Raw genomic sequence first — 17,667 nt, forward strand, 5'->3', positions numbered from 1 at the left:
CTCATTTGCATATACCTAATTAATAAGATATAGTCAGCCTTGTAGCTATTTGGAGGAAGAAGCAATTATTACAAAATCCTCAATTTCCAATGCATGCCATTAAAGCACTCCAAACGAGCTTCAAATCACCGCTTTGCACTTTGGTTCATTTCCAACAGATTGTGAGAAAGAAAACTATTTTTACTACAAAAGCAGTCAGAAAGCATTGCCAGGCTACAAATGCCTCAATAACGTAAGTAGGCAGAAGTCAACGATCACTTTTGATACTCACCATTACATTGTCCTTCTGAGAAGATGCCTTTAAAAATGCCTCCATGGACATATAGTTGCCATCTTTTCCATCTCAACACATCCGTTCCTATTAAGATAAAAATGACAAAGAGACGTTGGTGCACTCAATAAAAGAGATTGGTGAGCCCGCTTCGAAGCCAATGTTCTATTGCTCACATGACCTTTCTTACGGATTGTTATAGGAACCAGCTGATAATGGCAGAAAGGGATTCTTAACTGGGTTCTCCTGACAGGACACCTGCACAGGTGTGGCTAACTGTAGAAGGCACGACCCGCCATGCTGGTCATCACGAGGCATGATGATTTTTAGAATCAATGGAGACAGATTAAGAATTCCAGTCTCGTCTGCATTCATTCCGGCTCTGTTCCATGTTTCTTGATGATGACAATCAATTTAGCACATGTCTACGTGCAATCTAGCTTATTTATGAGTTTTAAATCCTTGCAAAACGCAGTTGGCCAAGAGAGCCCATTCGTGTTCTAGAAATCGTTTAGTTGGAAGAACAAAGCCTGAGTCTGCAGACATCGTGCTTTCCCCTACAGGCAATGGGTCAGGACGGGAAGACGTAACACTGGGCTCTTTCCTGGCTGCACTGTGAGAAAACTCGCGTTCACTGCAGCAGTAATCTTCCCAGGATTGTCGAGCATTCTTCTTGTCATCTCAACATGACATCTTCTGTCTAGAAGCGTCTCACGCAACGCTGCCCCTTCTACTCACCAGTGACGGTCACAACAAGGCAAGTGGGTCCTTGTGAGCTATTTGACAGAATACCAGCTTGCCACGGACACCATTTCAGAGTGCTAGGAAGGAGAGGGAGCGGAAAGAGAGACTACCTCATTTAATGCACTCCTCACGCTACCTCAATGCTTGAGGAGTCTTAGGACCAAGTAGATGAGGTCTTTGGGTTTCAAAGCTAACGAGCTAGCACATTATTAAATTGTCAGAAGGCAGGCTCCTATTTTAAGGATGCTTTGATTACTTGTATCAACTAGCACAATTACTTATTACTAGGTGTTTCAGGAACAGTGTTGATTAAATATATTTTTGAAAACGAATTCGTACATCACGACAATCACAATGGCATTCACCATCCCTGACCCTTCTATAGCCGTGCTGGGTGGCTATCAGAACACCTGTTTTATAGTTGGAAAACCAGTGTTCATATGCTAAGTCACGTGGCACATAGGCTTTGTGGCGGAGGGAGGCAGAGCTGAGTCTCCCTGTACATCCATGACCACCACACACTTAACCCAATCGAGCTGCCTCATCACTAAAAGAACGATCATAGCTAACATGTACATACTGGGTCAACATTTCACACATCATCTTCTCAAGAAGTATAGAAGGTAGGGAAGAGTATTATCACCATGAGCTGAAAAGAGGGAACCAGAAGGATATTAGGCAATGAGCCCAAGAGCACAGAGCCGCAAACGGAGGGCTGGACTCCAATGAGGTAGCCTGCTACCCAGGCTCAGGTGGGACAATGAACATCTATTCTGTTTCACATCCTCAGCTTCCCCCCCCACCACACTGTGGGAATCTATAGCTGAAATGCTTTTCACCAGCAAAATGGGCTATTGGATATCCACAGCACTGAGAGACTCATAGTGCATGAGTCATGTAGGCAGTAGACGCTCACTGAACACCAGCTATCCCCACACTGTACCATTAATACTACAACTTGAAAACTGGCCCTATTTCTATTTCACTACGATCACAGGTCCTCTCTTGGCTCTCACCCATAAAAAAGTCTTAAATACACAACTAGAAAGTTAACTATATATGTGGTTGAGGAAAGTTCTAGAAACACTGGTATGAATTATGTATGACTGGCCGAATTTTTTTTCTTTCTTGTGATGGGGACGAGACAAATGGTCCTTAATTATTATCTTGAGGTTGAGTTTTTGTTGGCTTCTTGCCTTATTTTGTTTGTTTGTTTGTTTTTAAGGTACGCAAGAGGATAGAATGATTCATCATATCGACTTGTGTTTTATTTTAAAATCTGATATTACTGAAATCTGATAGAACAAAATCAATGGTCCTATCCCATGGTCATCTAGTTGAGTGGAAGTCTCTGGAAAGAACTCTGTTCATCTGTATACCATAATACCAACCGGTATTCGAAGCTGGTACACCCTACATCAGGAATGCTTCTGCCTGTCCTGCTTCCCCCGTCCCATCATCTCCCCCACCTCTCTTAATGGAGCCTACCCTCCCCCAATCTTATTGTATTATGTCTCCTGCTGTGCAAGGCCAAATACATTCCAAATATTTTTGGTTTCTTCATCAAGGATAACCCTTTAGGTGTGAACTCACAATGTAGCATTCTCCCAGACTGGTTTTTCTGTAAGAGATTGCCTAACACTGAGGAGTCTGAGACAGAGATGGGCCCATTAGGATATCCATCCAAGTTATACCACTTTGGGACTAACCATTGAAAATCAAGGAAGGATACAAATCACCAACAGGCCCCCATGCAAATACGCCATTTTTCTCATCTGTTTTTGGCTTCATGATTCACCATGGGACATGTTGTGGGGAGCCTTACTTTGTGTATTTGAAGCTATATTATAAGATATAGTCATGTGTCGAAGGTTAAAGAATAAACTCTCTAGATTAAAATATTACTTTTTCTAAGGTAAAAATACTTCTTGGTGTTGGTGAGGATGCAGAGAAAGGCGAACCCTCCTACATTGTTGGTAGGAATGCAAGCTGGTGCAGACACTCTGGAAAACATCATGGAGGTTCCTCAAAAAGTTGAAAATAGAGCTACCCTATAACCCAGCAATTGACTATTGGGTATTTACCCTAAAGATACAAATGTACTGATCCAAAGGGGCATGTGCACCCCAATGTTTACAGCAGCAACGTTCACTATCGCCAAACTATGGAAAAAACCTAGAAGTCCACCCACAGATGAATGGATTAAGAAGATGAGGGATATATACACAGTGGAATACTATGCAGTCATCAAAAACAAAATGAAATTTTGACATTTGCAAAGACATGATTGGAACCAGAGGGTATTGTGCTAAGCGAAATAAGTCAATAAGAGAAAGAGAACTATCATGTGATCTGTCTGGATATGAGAATTTGAGAAGCAAGGCAGGGGGTCATGGCGGGTAGGGAGAGAAACATGAAACAAGATGGGACCGGGGAGGGAGACAAACCATAAGAGACTCTCAATCTCACAAAACAAACGGAGGGTTGGTGGGGGGAGGGGGAGATGGGGTGGCTGGGTGATGGACACTGGGGAGGGTATGTGCTATGGTGAGTGCTGTGAAGTGTGTAAGCCTGATGATTCACAGACCTGTACCCTGGGGCTAATAATACATTATATGCTAATTTTTAAAAACCTATAATATTTGGGGAAAATGTATTAATAAAATATGCTTTGGGGATGCAATAATTGACTATGGAAAAAAATATACTTGTGATTTTACTATTACATTTGGACTGCATGACCTATATCGAAGGTTTTAAAAGACAGAGAAGCGTGACTACAAATTGCTGATTATTTTGGAAGTCACATTACACTTTATAACCTAAGGTTTGACACAGAAACTATACCCTATCACGCACTTACATTTGTAATGACTTGCTCTGTACTTAATATTTATTCCTTGATATAGAAAAGAATTTTTTTTTTTAAGTTTTGTGGGTTTTTTCATTGTTTTGGTTTTTTTAGTCATGTCCACAATGAACATAAGACTTGAACCTACAACCCCAGGATTCAGAGTCACATAGCCTAGTGACTGAGCCCTAATTAAAGCAATATTTATGAGTCGCTAATATATTAACAATATGATACCTCATTAATATATTAGCAAATGTTGCGATAACATGATTATTTCATTTCAACAGAATCTTAGCCTGTAGATGGTACCTTCACCAAAGCATACAGACCTTTTGAGGAACAGGAGGCGTGGAATGGAGAATGATGAGCTCCACACTAAGACAATGCTTCAAGGAAGCCTCTCCATAAGCTTTCATCTTTACAACTGAAGATACGGAGCTTCGTGAAGACGTTCATAGCCATTCCCATTCACCCTGGGTAGTAGGTCAAGAGGATACCTAGAATACAAGAGAGAAAGATATAAATGCCTTCCTAAAAGATGGCATTCGTGGGCCTCCAAGAGGTCTTGGGCTTGCGTGGGCTTTCCAAGAGGGCACTGATACAATTGTATCCCTTTGTACCTAAGTAACTTGTAATAAATATTGTCTAGAACTCCAGTGACAAAGGAATAGAAAGTACCAGACTAAGTGAAGCTGACCACCCTAGGAAAGTCTTAGGAGCTGCAGAGAAGAGTGTCTAAAGAGAGGGGGTGAGAAGGGCCTTATTGGCCAGAGTAGAGCCTACAGAAAGCATGAGCAGGCAGCTGCATCAGGGCACATGGGGTCCTCAAGAGGTCCACACCATGACTCAGCTCGGGACTCCCTAGGCCTCAGCAGCACCGTTACGAATGGCTGCACCAGGCTTGCACACACGTGTACAAAACCGGAGAAGAGAAACTCTTTTTTAAAACCTAAACATATATCAGGGTGCCTGGGTGGCTCAGTGGGTTAACGTCTCTGCCTTCGGCTCAGGTCATGATCTCAAGGTCCTGGGATCGAGCCCCACATCGGACTCTCTGCTCAGCAGGGAGCCTGCTTCCTCCTCTCTGTCTCTCTGCCTGCCTCTCTGCCTCCTTGTGATCTCTGCCTGTCAAATAAATAAATAAAATCTAAAAAAAAAACATTGAAAGAAAGAAAAGAAAAACCTAAATATATTTCAGAGCCATTTAAAACAATTTTTTTTCATTTTATTTTATTTTTCTCAGGGTTCCAAGATTCACTGTTTATGCACCCCACCCAGTGCTCCATGCAATCCGTGCCCTCCTCAATACCCACCACCTGGCTCACCCAACACTCCTCCCTCCTCCCCTCCAAAACCCTCAGTTTGTTTCTCAGAATCCACAGTCTCTCATGGTTTGTCTCCCCTGAGTTCCCCCAATTCACTTGTCCTTTCCTTCTCCTTAAGTCCTCTGTGTTATTCCTTATGCTCCACAATTTTTTTTAAAGATTTTTGTTTGTCATTTGAGAGAGAGAGTCAGAGCAGAGGGTGAGGGGCAGAGGGAAAAGCAGGCTTCCCGCTGAGCAGGGAGCCCCATGCAGGGCTTGATCCCAGGACCTTGAGATCATGACCTGAGCCAAAAACAAATGCTTAACCAATTAAGCCACCCAGGTTCCCCTAAAAAATGTTTTAAAAATCTTAGGGGCACCTGGGTGGCTCAGTGGGTTGGGCCTCTGCCTTCGGCTCAGGTCATGGTCTTAGCGTCCTAGGATCGAGCCCCACATCGGGCTCTCTGCTCAGCCGGGAGCCTGCTTCCCCTTCTGTGCCTGCCTCTCTGCCTACTTATGATCGCTGTCTGTCCAATAAATAAATACTATCTTTAGAAAAAGAAAAAAATCCTAGGGTTATTCATTCTTTATTTAAATTTCTTTTGAGTTACAGTGACCTGATGAATTTCTGCAAGAAAGATGAGAGGAAATTTCATTTTGAGGGATTTCTTGGGTAGCTATTAAAAAAAGGTTAAGAAAGAAAAGGCATGCTGACATAAGAAGAGAATGTATGTCTAGGTTTCGGGGGGGTCATCCTGGATATTTCTAGATGTGTATATAAATGTTCAAATTAACATAAGTAACCTAATTTATGTAACCCAAACTTTATCTCCCATCTCTCAAACAGAACAATCTTCCAAATTATATCCATTTTTGAAAAGATGCATATTTAATAAAACATCTGTTTCTGCCTTGGATTTGCTTTCAGCTTTATACAATGTTCAAACTGTTTAATTTTTAGCATTATCAAAGCCAAGTGAAAAACAACAGAGAGACAAATTTCCCTTCAGAATGTAAAAAGTGTTAACTTAAAATATATACTGTCAATTACAGTGCTACACAATGCTACTCCTCCCGAATCAACCCAAAATTCAGATGAACTGTCAAAGAATTCATTTCTTGCCCCACATGGGCTAGTTTTGACCCAAACCTTTACAACGAAATTAAAAAATACTTGAGTCATCTGTTCAACAAGGAGTAGACACAAACAGCAGAGCCCGCAAATTTATGGCTTTCGTGTAAGACATAAAATAATTAAGCTCCAAAATCCTTAGCATCCCTAAAATTTATCACTCTCAATTCTATAGGCATGGGCTAGAATGGGAAATTGGAAGCCGTTCACTGATGCTGTCTTTAAAAAAAAAATACAGAAGAAAAATTGTAAAAGTCTAGGAACATGCATACTGGCAGAAAAAAAAAAAGATAAAAGCCTTCTAAAAATAAATCACATAAGTATATTGACTAATCCTCACATTTTCAGTTAATCATGCTCGTTTATAAGCTCGATAATTGAGGAAGAGCGATGTTCCCTTAGGGGGAAGACAAACTTGCCGCTACAACTACATTAAATAAAGGATCAAAGATGTCTTCTCATACTCTCTCTGGCTCGGCGACCTTTTTTCAAGAAACGGAGGTGGCCGGGTTCTTAACGCTTCTCCTCAACAGCAACCTTTGCTTTTCTCCTTCATTCAGTGAAAACCCACAGAGCGTCTGGCAACTACTCACTTCTCTAACAATCACCCAACCGGCGCCTCCTCTGAGCCAAACTCGCCGCAACACACGTGTTTAAGGGAAGGCAGGAAAACATTAAAATACACCTAGGTGGGCAAAAAACAAAATGCTTTCCAAGGTGACGGAGCTCCAAGAAGGACGTCAACAGTGGGTTAAATACGGAGACAGGAGAGCACGTAACCCACGTTACGTGGGAAGAGAGAACATAGGAGAAGGGGAACCGGCAATGCCCTAAGTCGGTACACGCTTAGTTAGAGCACAAAAGTGTAAGACAACTGGTGTACCAGGAGGGTGGTAATCCCACAGTGCTGTGGGGTCAAGCTGGGGACGGGGACACCAGACTCGCTGTGTAAAGTCAAATAGGTCAATAAAGAGAATTTGGGGTTGAGTCTAAGGGTCACATGTAGCCATCCCTTGTAAAACATTTCAGAGCAAGAGGAAGGAAGATCAAAGATAAATACTATAAAAAGCCTGCCTTATGATGCGCCTCTATTTTTAGGTATTTTACATGCTTCATGAACTTACTCGTCTTGCAAACACCTCTAGATGGAGGGACTCTCTTCATAACTCCCTTATGGGTAAGAAAACTGGAACATGAAAAAATCAACTTCAGGGGTGCGTGAGCTGAAGGTCGTCTGCCTTCAGCTCAGGTCATGATCCCAGAGTCCAGGAGACTCCAGATCAGGCTCCCTGCTCAGTGGGAAGCCTGCTTCTCCCTCTCCCACGCCCCATACTTCTGTTCCCTCTATCGCTGTCTCTGTCAAATAAAAACAAAATCTTTAAAAAAACAAACAAACAAGAGAAAAAATGAACTTCCCATAGCGAGGAAATCAGACAGCCGGGCCCCTTTGGTCGAAAGTGATGAGCACTTTCTACCGGAGATGAGGGTCTCCATGCCAACGTTAGAGAAGAAAGAAAGTACAAGGCAATCTTAGCCTCATGTGATGGAGAAGGTACGCATATGTGTAAAATACTAGGGGAAAAAAAATGTATGGTTCTCTCTCCCTGCCTCTGGTTCCTGGCCCAGAGTTCCTAAAACCCTTGGGATTCCCTAAGTGATAACAGCACTAGGAACATCTTTATGCTAATACTTGGTCTCTGGCCATGGTTCCTCATATAGAGCTCCTAAACCCCTTGGAATTTCCTGGGTAACAGGAGTGTCTTTTGTTCTAACGCTTGCTGGTCTCCCAGATAGCTTCAAAATGGGGGCTGGTCACCAGGAAAACCATGTCACAGTTGGAAGTTTGGAACTTCTAGCCCCGCTCCAACCTCTGGAAATATGAAGGGGCTGGAGACCGGGTTAAAGATCGGTCATGGGTACCTGATGAAGTCTTCATCAAATATGAAAGGAACAGAGTTCAGGGAGGTTCTGGGGTTGGTGACCACACCCATGGCTGGGAGGGTGGCGCCCCCAACTCCAGGAGGACAGAAGCTCCCTTGCAAGACCCTCACAGACCTCATCCTATGTATCTCTCCATCTGTATCAGTTATCGTGTCCTTTGTTATAAGATTAACTGGAAGACATCAAGGAGATGTTTCCCTGAGTTCTGTGAGCTGTTCTAGCAAACTATGCAACCCAAGGGGGGGGTTGTAGGAACCTCTGATTTGTAGCTGATTAGAGAAAAGCTGTGGGTCACCTGGGGACCTATTGTTTGCAGTTGACATCTGCGGTTGAGATGGTCTTATGGGACTGAGCCCTTCACTGGTGGCAAATGCACTGACTGCAGTTAGTGTCCAATTGAACTGAATTGTAGGACAACCTCCGAGTGCCACAAAGAATGGCTCAGTGGGGGGAGCGGGGTCCCCATACATTTGGTGACAGGAAGTACTGAGTGTGTGAGTAAAGGAGGAACACAGGAGTTGAGGAGTGCTTTTCCCAACCGATGTGGGAGGCAGAGTGAGAAGACCAGGAACAGGTTCAGTGAATCCCAGAGATACTCAGGGAGGAGAGGTCAGGACGGACTTGAGGGTGGCTGGTTCAGGAGATGGAAGACCATGTGTGCTTGGGGACAGTTTCTGGACAGTCCTCTGATGCAACCTACCGTTGAGGAAGGTGGAGCAGGGAGAGGTTTAGAAATAGCTGGGAGAGTGTGAACAACCATATAGGATGGTAGTAAAGTAGAAGAAGTCAAGTGAGAACATGGCCGTGGACCATAGAGACGTATCACAGTCAGGGTAATAAAGAGAGACCTGGAAAATGATTGACAGCAGGCAGACTGGGCAGAGGGTGCAAACCGCAGGATGAGGGCCTGAGTGCAGAGGATGCCTCCCCTGGGAAAACAAAATGCAAGAAACGGAGCAAGCTTGCCAAGAAAGACAAAGGGCAGAACCTGGACACACTGAACTGAGCTTTGGCAGAGCACACAGATGAAGTTGTCCAAAAAGAAGCAACTGTGAGAGCAGGAGGCGGCTTGAGAGAGAAGTCAGAGCAGAAAGTGGACCCACGTGGGGCTCCCAGGTGGAAGACACGGTTATATCACGAGCCGAGGCAGAGCTATGTGGGGCAGTCTGGAAGCTGGAGAAGTGGTCTGGGACTGAAGCAGGGGGAGCAGCCCAAAAGTTCAGAGTCAGAAAAGTTCATTAAAGGAATCGAAAGGCAGTAGGGGGGAACCAGAGGGGAGAACGTTCAGGAATTTAAGGAAGGATAAAGCCCCCATAAAGGAGGGACGATGAACATGTCAGAGGAACTCCAAGAAGAACGTTGGCTCTGCTAATGTGTCAGCACCTGTAGTGGTGCCCGTGGCAAGCCGCGGAGCCCAGGTGAGCTGTCAGATCAGAAAGCAGAAGAGATGTAGGAAGAAATAAAGAAATGTGTGTTATGACAAGTCCTTCCCTCAAGGTAGGACATGTCAGGACATAAGCAGGTTTACAGGCAGCTGAGAACGATAGGGAAGGTCTTGATAATGAATATGGGAAGCCAGTTTCAGAAAGAAACACTATAAACCACAGAATGTGGAGGACTGAGAAGTGCATCTTTTCAAGTCCATCAGTTACCTGAAAACCACCAAGAACCACCTGTTCTCTGTGAGTCTCACAGATGTCTTTAGCATCTGGCAATGTTGACCAATGTTCTGAACCCTCACCCAAGTTCTGAACCCTCTCTCTTCCCTTAACAAAATGACCTGACATAAAACACCAGCCTCCACTGGCAACCCCATTGTTTGGCCCTCCATGCAAGACAGAGCCATCAATACCATCTTCTGGGGCTTTGCGGGAGTATCATGAATTCCTCACACTCTCCTGCCACTAGGTCTCAATTCACACTATTAACCTCATGGCCTCAACCTCCATCTCCATCACTACCAACCAACCACCTCCATCATATCTGCCTTAAAACTGACATCCTGTGAATGGTTCACGTCAGGAAAAGCAACAGCAGGTCTCCACCAGAGCCAACGGAATAACATCTATTTGCTTTACCATTGGGTTCCGCCATCTAGAATGCCCTGATGTCAATTTATTAGTCATCCAGCACAACTACCTGAGCTTGAAATGACACTCAACCCATTCCCGTGTACCTGTGTAAATTATCACACGTCACATGCATGTATGTCCTCATTCGAGACGTGCCTTTATTCAACACTTGCTGCACACCTGGATTGACTCCCTACTTCCGTTGCTCTTCACACAAAACCCCATCCATTCTGAGACACAGATCATGAGGAACTTCTTTGTAAACGTTTCCTTGACAAACTGGCTTCCATGGTGGTCCTCAATGGTCCCAGCCTCCATGTACCAACACCCTCCAGCTGTCCCCTTCCAAACTGGTGCCAGGTGTGACCAACAGCATGCAGAACTTGAGATGAACCAACCTCCCAGTTCAAGGCAGAAAAGACCACAATTTGCATCTTAGGATCCCTCCCTCTCTGCCTGTCTCTCTCCTCCTCAACTCAAGGAAATCAAACACCCAAGTGGTGTACCTGGCCATAGGGAGTGGCTCATGTGGCAAAGAACTAGGGCCTCCTGCTAAAGGAGGGACACGTAAGGGAGACTCTCCACCGCCTTTCTCAAATGTCCACCCCAGTCTCCAGCTGGAGTGCAGCATCACGCCAGACCCCTAACCGGAACCACCAAGCCGTGTGGCTCTTGAATTCCTGAGTTCCAGAAAAACTATGAGATAATCAGTATTTTCAACTTTAAGCAGTGTTTCAGAGGAATGTTTTAGGCAGTGATAGACAAATAACAAATTGTCCCAAGTGATCCCACTGGCAAATACGACTCTAGTGGAAAATAAGACTATCTTCCCAAGGTCGTGTTTTCATCGTCCTTATGGACTGTGTGGTGTACATGCCTTGGAGTAAAAGTATTTCATTGATCATTCTGTCTTCTCTCCTGCGATGGTGATCTCACCGGGATCGGGGGTTGAATCTTATCTGTGTTTCTGCGCCTTGCATTATCTAGTCTGGTGACCTTCTCAAAATAAGGTGTGCATATATGGTTATCCAAGGAATGAATGAGGGAGTGAATGAGTGAAGCTCTATTCATGGTTTCTTTATCTCTGAAGGCAAGGTAGCTGCATGTAGCCTGGAATTACAAGACCTTGTTTGAGACAGAATGTGCCCTTGGATCTCTGAAGTGGAAAACAATAGACTGCCTTCAAGTGATTTGAATTATGAGCCGAGCCTTTGGAAGCATGGGGGGATAAATAATATCCAGCATATCAATGAGTTTTTATGGAGGTTATTATTAATCTTTACATCCCGCACAGTGCACAGCACATGGTAGGTGCCCAATAAATAGGTACTGCTTAGAACTGACCGGGAATCTGAAAACAAAGACAATGTGTAAATCAGAAGCGCAAGACTCATGTCAAAACCAAACTACCAGACCCAGAGTTAGTGTGAAAGCCACCTTCCAAGTAGGAGGGACCGAAATAGTACATGAGCGTCACAAGTTAAACAGGTCGTTTGTGGAAATGTAACGTGAAAAGACCCAGAGGCAACAGTTCTCAGAGTGTGACCTCTCCTGGACCAGTAGCGGCGAGTTCACAGGTGCCATCTTGGATCCGCCAACTCAGAAATTCTGATGGGTGGAGCCCAGAAGTCCTGCAGGGAGTTCAGATAGTCAAGTTTGAGAAACGCTGCCCTAGATGATGGGCTTCAAAAGCGTAAGACTTAGGGTTCAGTGCCTTCTTTTGCTGAGAATCTTCCCAACGATATTATTCAAAGGGTGGGAATCTACTCTGAACCACGGATACATGGGCACAGGATGGAGGTTAAACCAAGAGGCCAGAAGCCGGCTCTGTCCCTCATTCACATCACAGGAGTCTTTCAGCACCCGCTCTGAATGCCACACTTTCAGGCTCCAAAATCTGTCTCCTCCCCACCATTTCCTCAGGTTGCTTTAACCCTCTCTCTACTGGAAGGTCTTAACTTCCCTTGGAAGACGTCCCATGAACCCAACCCTGAAGGAGCATCCCCTATGAGGAATCTCCATGTTCTCCCAGCCCCGCAAACATTCATTGAGCCACTCTTCTTAAGGTAATGATGTCACATGATCTTAATGTCATCATTTCTGGACCACAATGGACCACACGCACCAAGAGGGAGCCGACGTGCCTTCCTTCCCCCACAGAAACATCCCAACACGTGCTCGTTGCTCAACGCATAAAACGTTCGGTAAAGTTTCAAAAGGATCTGACATTCACACCAACTGGGAGACAAAAGACATGCCTATGCCACCCTAGAAACGTTGAGAAATTGTTCTCACTCGACTGTTTACCATGCATGATTACACGTTGAAAATACGCTGGAGAAAACTCATGCCAGACTTGATCTTTCCTTAGAGCGAGACACAGAAGCAAGACAGAGGCAAAGAGGATGTGACAAATCATACCCATGTTGTCCATTGAATTTTAGCGCAGCATAGGTTTTTCTCCCATAAACGCTGCACCGTGCTTGAACGGCCAGACTTGGGATCACCTCGACGTGGTCCAGCACATCAGCACCCCGGACGCATACCAGACGTCCCCGTGTCTAGCCGCACAGCCCGTCTTCTCAACGCGCACGCACCCCTTCACCAGGTCACAATGAAGCTTATTCAGAAAACACACGGAGCGTGCGTATCCCTAATCAGGGCTGGAAATGAGCGGCATTCAAGTCAAGAGTCTTAATTACCATGATCGCGGCTCTGGAATCATGCAGAATGAGCTGGAGAGGACCTAGGGATGGTTCCAACCCACTCGTTTCACAATCGAGGAGTAGGAAACCCCAGCACGTCCCCGCAGAAGGCTGCAATTACACAGGGGGACCCGCCACCCTCTCCCCCACAACCATGCCCTGAACATGTGGGTGCCGGGGTAGGATGCCGCGGCAGTGTCTCAGAAACGCTGATGACACAGAGGGGACTCTGGAGGACAGATGTCTCTGCCGGACGGCGTCAGAAAAGCCAGATGAGGCTAAGGAAAAAGCGAGGGACTGGGCTGGGTTCTGCCCATCACCTGGCTCTACCCAGGCTGCTTCTCTTTGGGTCAGTCCTGCACACAGCCCTGCATCTTGGTGGGGCTCCTGGGGCTGCAGGGACTGAGGACCACACACTTGAGGTTTAATATATTCTCCCACCAAATGCCAAAACTTAAGGTGTTGGCAGGACCCCGCTGTTGTGAATGACCCGAGGAGCCTGCCTTCTCCCTGTAGGTCTGCAGTTTCGCTTTATTGTCCCAGCGTGGGTGCCTGTGTCTGCATATGCTGTGCCCCCCTCTGAGATGCACCGCAGTCACGGGATCAGGGCCCCCTTGCCTGACCTCTTCACGGCATCTGCAAAGAACCTCTTTCCAAATAAAGTCACATTGGGACATGCTGGGCATCAGGACCACATCCTGTTGTTTTGGGGGGGGGGGACACAATGCCACCCACCATGCTTGGCTTATTTGCAAAATGATACGATTGGATTCGTGGTGTTTGTCCTTGAATATCTGGTGTAAAACCTGGAGACAAACCAATGGGGAAAATTGTACGCCGTCTCTCTCTCTCTCTCTCTCTCTCACATACACACACAGATGCGGGAATTTGGAACTGGGGAACCAGAGCATTTGGATGACGGGCCGGATGGGTTTCCTTTCAACCAGGCGTGTTATCACCCCATAGAAACGACCTCACTGCTTCTGCGTATTTGCAGGAGGTTGAGGAATGAGATCAGGCTGGGTGCTATTGGCGAAGTTCAGATTCACACACGTATCCGCTCAAATTGTCGGAGGCGGCGATTTGCATACATACATCAAACCCCGCACGGAACAGTTGCATAATCCATGGGTCTCCCCTCTTATACTTTTGCCAGAGCCGAGCGTATTTGCCTCTCTCCTTGGGCAACAAAAACTTAATTTAAATCTGTTCCACTGGTTAGCTTGAATATTTTAGTTTTTATGTTTTTGTTTTTTTTTTTAAAGATTGTATTTGTTCACCAGAGAGAGGGCGAGGGGGCTCCACAAGCAGGGGCAGAGGTAGAGAGACTTGGAGAAGGAAACTCTCCATTGAGCCAGGAGCTCAATGACATGGTTGGTGCTTGATCCCAGGACCTGGAGACCAGGACCTGAGCCGAAGCAGACGCCCAGCCATCTGAGCCCCCCAGATGCCCCTAGGATGAATATTTTAGCCACAGCATCAGAACTTCCAAAGTAGGGAGCCTGGGTGGCTCAGTGGGTTAAAGCATCTGCCTTCAGCTCAGGTCATGATCTCGGGGTCCCAGGATCGAGTCTCGCATCGGGCTCTCTGCTCAGCAGCGAGCCTGCTTCCCCCCCCTCTCTCTCTCCACCTGCCTCTCTGCCTACTTGTGATCTTTGTCAAATAAATAAATAAAATCTTTTTTAAAAAAAAGAATTTCAAAAATATAAAGCAACATTTTAAAAACGAAGGCAAGGAAAAAGGTAGTCAGGACATTTAGGGACGATGAAATGCAGACCGTGAAATGATGCTCGTCGCAGCCAATATAAAAGCTAAAATATGCACAGGAAAAGACCAGCGCGACCTCCCCCATCTCTCCCCACCCCCACAGACACACAATGCGAGGTTACAGAATTAAATTGTTGATAACAGCCGTGTCTCTCGTTCAGACTTTCAGGAACCACGGAAGGCGAGCCCCTCCAATGAGGCCCATCACCGCGCTGTCTTACGACAATCTGAATAGAAGTGACCGGTTTTACCCCGTCCTTGAATCGAAAGCGTGGAAAACGTGCCTATTCCTCCCAGGAGTTAAGAACCGTCACGCAAAGTCAGCTATTTTGAAATCCTTTGCGTCAAAGCTTGCGTCTGCGTCCGTCGGGGTTGCTGATCCTAATTCCAGGCCTCGGAGACGCATAATACCCTCTCTTCAAAACACATTTTCCCGGATAAACTCATCTCATCGTGACTCGCAGACTAGCGAAACTTCTTATTTTGTTAGAGAATCTGATTTTCATCGACGGCATCCCAGCTCGCAAGAGAGAACCCCATGTTCAAGGAGTCTTACGTTTAATTTTCTGTTCCGCCTCTGGTTCACAGTTTGCACCGACATCTCAGGGGTCCTGCTCACTCACCAATCTGCGGGCATCTCCGGGACGGGAAATCACTCTGCCCGTCAAACGCTCAGCCACCGTCTTCCCCTGGACTGCATTTCCCTCTGCAACGAGGCTCAGCCCGATTTCACATAAGCTAGCTGCGTGGCGTTCTGCTATTTGCCCTGAAAGATGCTTATCGAGGATTCTTGATTCTTTTTTATTTTCTCTAAAGCTCTCCCTTACATACATCACTTCCAAATTCCTTTCCGATAACGCGTTTCATAGTGACTATGCCCGGACATCGGCCTGATGCTAGTGATGACGGATACAATGCATGAAGTTGATTCTTGTTAGAACGCCACAGGGATGGTGTGGGTGCTGTCGCTCTTTGACCTGTTTGCCACCCCCCCTTGTTTTTCTGGCCATGCCCAGCACACCTACGGGGCTGCTAGGACCCCAAAGAGAATGAGGATATGGCCGACACACACAGACTTCTTAACTTCAAGGGATTTTTAGTCCCCGGGGAACTCCAGCAACATCTGGAGATGTTTCTGGTGGTCACAGGTGGGAAGAGATTTGCTCCCAGCAGCGTGAGGCCTGCAAAGCATCTTACAAGGCACAGGGCGGTCACCTGCATCAAAGAATCACCCACCCCTAATATCAACAGTGCCAAGGGCAGTGCATCTTGTATGTAAGGGAGATATAGTCCTATTACATATCTGAGCACATCCAATCGTGTCTTAAATATTACCCACCACCGGTCAGCTTGCAAACGTCTCTGAGGCATCGTTTTTGTAACCCATTGCGATGATCTTCTACTTCCTATCACTTAGGATCTCTAGTCTATGCTGTGGAAATTTGGATTTATTATGGGCTCAGGCACACGTGTACGTACACACACCAACAAAACGGACACAACTGCTACTTCTAGCAAGAGCCTTCCTTTGAAAGGTGGGTAGGACATTCCTTTTATTTTGTTTCCCAGGAGAAATATGTAGCATGTAGCGTTTTCCAATGTGCGACCATTTCTGCAAAGGGCCTGGAGGTCACTATCCTACTGAAGGAGGAGGTCATGTTACCAGCAGGGAGTAGAGTGGAAGTGACCAGGGGTCAGGAAAGAGGGGAAGATGAGGAGGTGCTGGTCAGAGGGTCCCAACTTCCAGGAGAAAAGTGGATAATTATGGAAATCTACTGCTCGACAGTGAACACTAACAGACTAGATGCTTGAAAACTGTGGAGAGTACATCTTAACTATGTCCACCAAACACGAAGGGTCAATGAGTGACCCAAGGGAGGTGTTTGCGAAAGGTGGTCATGATGTTACGTATAAATATATCCAAGTAACGGGTACACCTTACAGTTATGCCAATGTTATATGCCAATTGTATCTCCATAAAGCTGTGGGGGAATCGCATTGCAACAAAGCAAAAGGAACCAGAAACTGTCTTTGTTAATCTTCCTTTGGTTCCTAAGCTGTCTTGAGACGGGACACCCTTATATTAGCATGGGAACCATGGCCATGTGTATGGTGGGCTTGGAAACCAGTGGCTTCAGTGTGGGACACAGCACGGCATTCCCTCGAATGTGAAAAACAAAATGAACATAAAATCTAGCCATTCTGTTTTTGGGAATATATGCAAAAAGAAAAAAAATCCCTCAAGGGGGCGCCTGGGTGGCTCAGTGGGTTAAGCTTCTGCCTTCGGCTCAGGTCATGATATCAGGGTCCTGGGATCGAGCCCCGCATTGGGCTCTCTGCTCAGCGAGGAGCCTGCTTCCCTTCCTCTCTCTCTGCCTACTTGTGATCTGTCAAATAAATTTAAAAATTTTTTTTAAAAATTAAAAAAAAAAAAAAGATTCAGAAAACTACCTGCCGAAATACACATCAGCGTAGGAACCATGGCCAACGCGGACCGTACTAGGTTACGTTATTACTCTTTGCCATTTGTGTTCGCTAAGAGAATACAGCACATGGGCTTCTACCAAAATGACCTAATCTGGTTGACTGACTGGGCAAAGGGGAGAGAATTAGAGATGGGTAAAGGGGGCGAAATCGTTGAATGATGGAACAAAGTCTGTCTTCCATCCTCTTTCTCATTGTGTGTTGTCAGCCTGGTGTATAGGCTGGGAACAGAGCACAGGAGATGCAGGGCAGCCACAGAGCTCCCCATACACACACACAGACACACAGACACACACACACACACACACCGCTGGCCATGTTCCTGCAGCTTTCCCCCATGAGGGGAGCACATCCTCAGGCCACGCAGGCCCCCCCCTCTTACGGAGTCGATAA

At 45.8% G+C, this 17,667-nt stretch overlaps 1 protein-coding gene across 8 annotated transcripts in view; it reads right to left on the reverse strand.

Annotated features, from left to right (window-relative positions):
* NLGN4X (neuroligin 4 X-linked) overlaps positions 1-17,667 on the reverse strand; it is a 301,233-nt gene that overhangs the window by 262,656 nt on the left and 20,910 nt on the right. For all 8 annotated transcript variants that reach the window (XM_059158040.1, XM_059158041.1, XM_059158046.1 and 5 more), the window contains 2 exons: positions 4,199-4,366; positions 272-358 (listed from right to left, as the gene is read on the reverse strand). The gene's annotated coding sequence lies outside the window, so the exon portion shown is untranslated. The remainder of the gene's footprint in view (positions 1-271; positions 359-4,198; positions 4,367-17,667) is intronic.

Source organism: Mustela lutreola, chromosome X, assembly GCF_030435805.1.
Source record: "Mustela lutreola isolate mMusLut2 chromosome X, mMusLut2.pri, whole genome shotgun sequence".
Lineage (NCBI taxonomy): Eukaryota > Metazoa > Chordata > Mammalia > Carnivora > Mustelidae > Mustela > Mustela lutreola.